The sequence below is a fragment of the Topomyia yanbarensis genome, chromosome 2 (assembly GCF_030247195.1).
Source record: "Topomyia yanbarensis strain Yona2022 chromosome 2, ASM3024719v1, whole genome shotgun sequence".
NCBI lineage: Eukaryota > Metazoa > Arthropoda > Insecta > Diptera > Culicidae > Topomyia > Topomyia yanbarensis.
In genome coordinates, this window is record NC_080671.1 from 200,442,951 (window position 1) to 200,447,868 (window position 4,918).

Sequence of the window (4,918 nt, forward strand, 5' to 3'; positions counted from 1 at the left end):
CTTGCATTACTGCCACAAGAAGCATAATTGTCCCATGTGTATAGGGATTCCCATAGCACATGGGACAGTTTTGCTTCTAGCGGCAGAATACCTCACACAAAAAATGCTGTTCAAGTCTGATATTACACCGAAAGTTAGACGAATTAACTGAATTCTTATTTGATTGTCAGATTGACCCTGTATGTAAATTATGGAAAAGATGTTATAAGCCTCAGTCATAATACATTAATACGTTATAATCCACTTAAAACGAGTGTATTGCTAGTTAGGCACTTTCCAATCAGTTAGGTCCTTTCATAATCAGTTCGGTCATAAAAATCAATTAGGCCCTTTTATTAATTGTTGTAAAATCGCTATCAAAATTCTTCATGATCAAATGTTGCGTTATGTACGTGCTCGGGAAGATATTTGTTAATGGAAAACATGAAATTTCAATTTGTTACATTTTGCAGTTAGGCCCTTTTCAAATTTTTGGATAGAACTGGGTAGAGATAAATTGTAATTTTAATTGTAAATTTATTACCCTGTTGGTTACATATGTCAGGTCAAGGAAGAAAAAAAATTAATAAAATTATAAATTCAGAATCATAACAAGTATGACCCAAAAAAGCTCTTATGCCTTTCACCAGTAGCTGGTCGAAAACACTTTACGGTGCGATCTTTTCAATTTCGTCCGAGTTCTCCGCGTCTAGCAACTGAATCTTTTTCCAGAAGTGTTTTTCGATTGATCTGCAAATCATCATGCTTCGATCACTGCCCACTAGGTTGATGGTGATTCCGTTCTGTTAAAGAAGTGGGAAGAAATACAATCTATAGGATCACAAGAATGAGTCACACTTACCGAATCTACCGGTGCGTCTAATTCGATGTAGATACGTTTTGCAATCGGCTCGTCCCTGCTAATCCATCGGCAGGTCGAAGTTGATGACAATGGTCACCTGTTCAACATCGATACCTAAGGCGGAAGAATCTCCCCGTAACCTGGTGCTGCAGCCAGAATCAAGTGGTGGAACTTACCCCTAGATAAAACGTTCGTTGCAATCAATACCTTCTCTAGTCCGGCTCAGGATCGATCCAGAACGGCCAACCGTTGCTCCGCCGTTAGATCACCGGACAGTACCGCTACTGAGTGATTATCCTGGTCCAACCGGCCGTTTTGCGTGCCTGTTTCGATCGATTAACAATGCCGAAAATAAGTTTACTTGGAGTTTACAACTGTCCTATACATCATATGACAGAAAATGATCGCTTGTCCGACGGTAATCACACCGTACATGTTTGAAATTGCTTGATATTTCTCGTCCTGGTTGCGGCATTTGACGTAGTAGTGTTTGGTGTTATCGAGTGATTCTTGCTCCCGCACCAGAAGAATCATGATCGGATTGGTTACGATGTACTGGGCGAATCCCATCACCTCCCGCTCGTACGTGGCTAAAAAGAACAGCGATCATAACGCCCGTCTCGTCCGGTACAAAAATTGCAATCTTCTTAAGGTCGAACGCCCGGCTGTTCCGATGATGATATGATTAGTCAGCTTCGCCCCTTTGACGATCTTCTCACCGCGAACGGTTTAACCAAGTTCGATTTCCGTGCAAAACTTTGCCGTTTTGCAGCTACTTTCCCCTTCTGAATTGCCAGTTCATACGTGGGGAAAGGCAAATCACCTGCGGATAGTTTTTCAACGGATCGACTCGATTGAGCATTGCCAGCACGAAGGCAGTGGTTTTTCTTGTTCCCGACCAACTCTGGGCAATTATGTTCTGTGGCGGATCGGCCAACAGAGTAGGTTGAGCCGTCTTCTGAATCTTGGAAGGAGCGTTGAAACCAATAGCATAGACTTCCTGAAGCAGTTCCGAATTCATGTGCAAAGCTTCGAAAGTTTTAACCAAGTATAGCTGCGAAGAAGGATCCTTCACCTCCAGATCCAGCTTTGATTCTACTAGACTTTTGCGAATAAGTTTAATTAGCAAACTTGCATCCGCCGGGCTAAAAGATGAATCATGGATAATTTTAAAGCTGATATGAAATATTTCTGGAGAAAAATTTGAATAGGACGTAAGTAACAATAAGATTCTTTTTGGTGTGTTTCTCTTCTGTTAATTACTCGGTCGTTTCAATATTTAGTACTCAACTCTTTGCCTAATATTCTAGTAAAAACTATCGGCTTTCGATATGTACTGGAAAATTAGTGTAAAGTGTTATAAAGACGTAATAATCGAAACAGAAAGTAAACAGAGAGAGGCTCTCAATGTTACTTATGTCCTAATCAAAATTTTCTCCAGATTTCGACTTACTTGAATGCCTCTGCATCTTCCGTGGAGGAAGCTGTTTCTCCATTTTTGCTAGCAGCTTTTTTTTTTCTTCAGGAGCTGCTAAAGTCTTAATTTCTGTAGCTACCGAAAACAAAACTGCAGGTGCAGCCGTTTCTACGGGAGTAATTTGATCGCTGGTTCTACTGGCGGTGAACTAGAAGGTTTTTCCGCATTCTCTTTCTTTGGGCTGTCAGCCGCCGGCTCTGGTTCCTTATCCTTAGGGATACTCAGATCGATAACCTACTTGTATTGAAAAGAAAAATTCAAAACCTATGGAAAAACTATCGCTCCAAAAATAGGTTAGTTCGTTATGACAAAAAAAAACACTTACCGAGTGCAGAAATTTCCTGATCCTCCCTCCACCTTTTGACCCAGTTATCGGCAGCACTTGCCATCGTTTCGACCGGGTATTAAAATTCAAAAGCTACAATATATGGAAAAAGGTCCCAAACAGCACGGATACTGTCACTCCGGTGGTTTATTCCTTGCAATTGGCTGAACTTTTGCCCAGAGCGACCTTGCGGAAAAAAACGCCTTCTTTTGTCTGCTCACTTCGCTGCCATGAAACCGATGATGAGCGCTTTTTTCCAAACGAGTCACACGGTTGGCCCGATTGAATATGTCGCGCGTGTAGAGTATGCTTCCATTATGTTTGTTCTGTAAATTGACAAGGACATCTAAATATGCAAAGGAATGCTTGGAGGAGAGAAGCTACTGTTAAACACATACCGAAAGAGAAAGTCCTTTCCGAGGATCTTGATGTTGTATTTACTGTTGGCCCATTATCACCGTGTTCTGCTGCTGGGTGGTTACCATGGCATTATGTTGCTGGTGTTCGGTGATGTGTATCCGCTATGGTTGCTGTTCGATCTGAAAAAAATATGATGAAAAATATCCGTGAATGAGTGAACGCGAGCTTTTGAAAGAATAGGGTATTACATTACAATGTACTGAACACGGTACTGATCCTTCGAAACTAAAAAAGGTAGTAAAAATGACTCACCTTGCTGCACCAACTGAATAAAAAAAGTCCACGCACGCGGCGTGGTACAGTACAGTATGCTGCTGCTACTGTGTTTGAAAGTGCTGTTGATGTATCTTTTTTTGCGGTTGACCAATAGTCTTCTACATTTGGCCCTGATTGACTTGGATCGATTGCACGTCAGTTGAACGTTGTTGCTACCGATCTGTCGGATGATGGTCATGGTCTGGGGGAAATCTTAATTTTCTGATGTTGCTGGCGATAAGCACTGGAATTGTGGTTGCTAGCTGCTGCTGGGATGGAATCACGAGCACTGTGGAGGCAGCGATATTTTCATGCAAGCAACTGGTAGGAGCCAAGGCAGTAATATGACGTTTGTGTTTGACTCTGATTTCTCTACATCAGGAAGGTAACCGCTGGTAAGAATAGTGGCAGGCAAGTTTTACGACAGAATGTGCCGATAAAGTGTGTCCGTTGGGTCCATTATTCGTAAAAAAAAGCTCTTGTTGCTTTGTTGGTTCTGAGCTGTAATTGCTGTGGTTCTTTTTTGAGAGATTGTTGGTAGCTGCTGGATTTGGAGTTGTTGGTACTGCTACGGTTGTATCGATTTAATGTTGGTTGGCTGATTGCCAGATCCGGGATGTTGAGTCAAGTTGAGCTGATTTGTAGCATCTGGTTGTTGTTGATGAAAACTTATCAAGTAGATAGATGGCTGCTGCTTCAGCTGCTGACGAAAAATGCTGCTCTTGTGGCTGCTTTGTTCGGGTGTGCCTGTAAATAATAATAATTACTAGAAACAATCACAATTCCAAAAATATTTTAAAACTTACCATTCAAATTCAAAATATTGATTCCCAAAACTACAAAATTTTGACAGGTCGCGATGAAAAAAAATACAAAAAATTACTAATCTTGTGTTTTTTTATATGTTTTCATTGCAACCTGTCAAAATTTCGCGAGCCTCCGTGCGAAATAATACCATTGACCATTATTTCGCAAGGAAAAAGTTTGCCTTGGTGACAGCGCATAGAAAGCAGCGCTATCTCGCGGAAGTATTATGAAACTTATCGTTTGTCGAACCGTGTCTCGGCTGACTGCATTTTTCGTTATCGTTTTCGCGAGAGCTGCGTACCGCTTACGAAATGGAAACGAAAATTTTTTTCGCGAGCATTTCGCGACGTTTTTTATGCATAGGTTTTGTATAGGAAATTTCATTTCGCAAGAGGTGCATACTTAGCTTCAAGCCGAAAAAACAAGAGGATATGAAGAAGAAAAGCACAACCAAATGACGTAGTGGGCCTTTCTGTTGCCATATGTTTTATTTCGGTTCGGTCATAGTTAATTTAATCATTAATACACATTAATTTAAATACACTCAAAAGTGTTAAATGTTCCCACCTTTCTCTCCATCTTGAATTAGACCCGAAAGACTGGGGAATTTTACGTCTGAATGGTTCAGCTCCTGATTGGTTGATTCTGACTTTTTGCTCCGTACGCAATGTTACTGCAGGGATAGCGAAATGATGTTTGGCAGTGTTGCTATTGGCTCTCGTGAAACTTATCCGGTCGACGCGCCAACTAGATTTCATTATTCGTACCAGTCAAATGATAAAAATATTTTCTT

At 41.0% G+C, this 4,918-nt stretch overlaps 1 long non-coding RNA gene across 2 annotated transcripts; it reads right to left on the reverse strand.

Annotated features, from left to right (window-relative positions):
- Positions 1–273: 273 nt before the first annotated feature.
- On the reverse strand, positions 274–4,011 carry LOC131682676 (uncharacterized). Of its 2 annotated transcripts, XR_009304124.1 has the most exons (7): positions 3,316–4,011; positions 3,042–3,182; positions 2,644–2,969; positions 2,295–2,552; positions 1,018–1,986; positions 842–955; positions 274–782 (listed from the first exon to the last, which is right to left on the reverse strand). It is a non-coding gene; the product is annotated as an uncharacterized LOC131682676 (long non-coding RNA). The 2 variants fall into 2 exon arrangements; XR_009304123.1 differs by having other exon boundaries at positions 274–955; positions 3,316–4,009.
- Between the last annotated feature and the right edge of the window lie 907 nt (positions 4,012–4,918).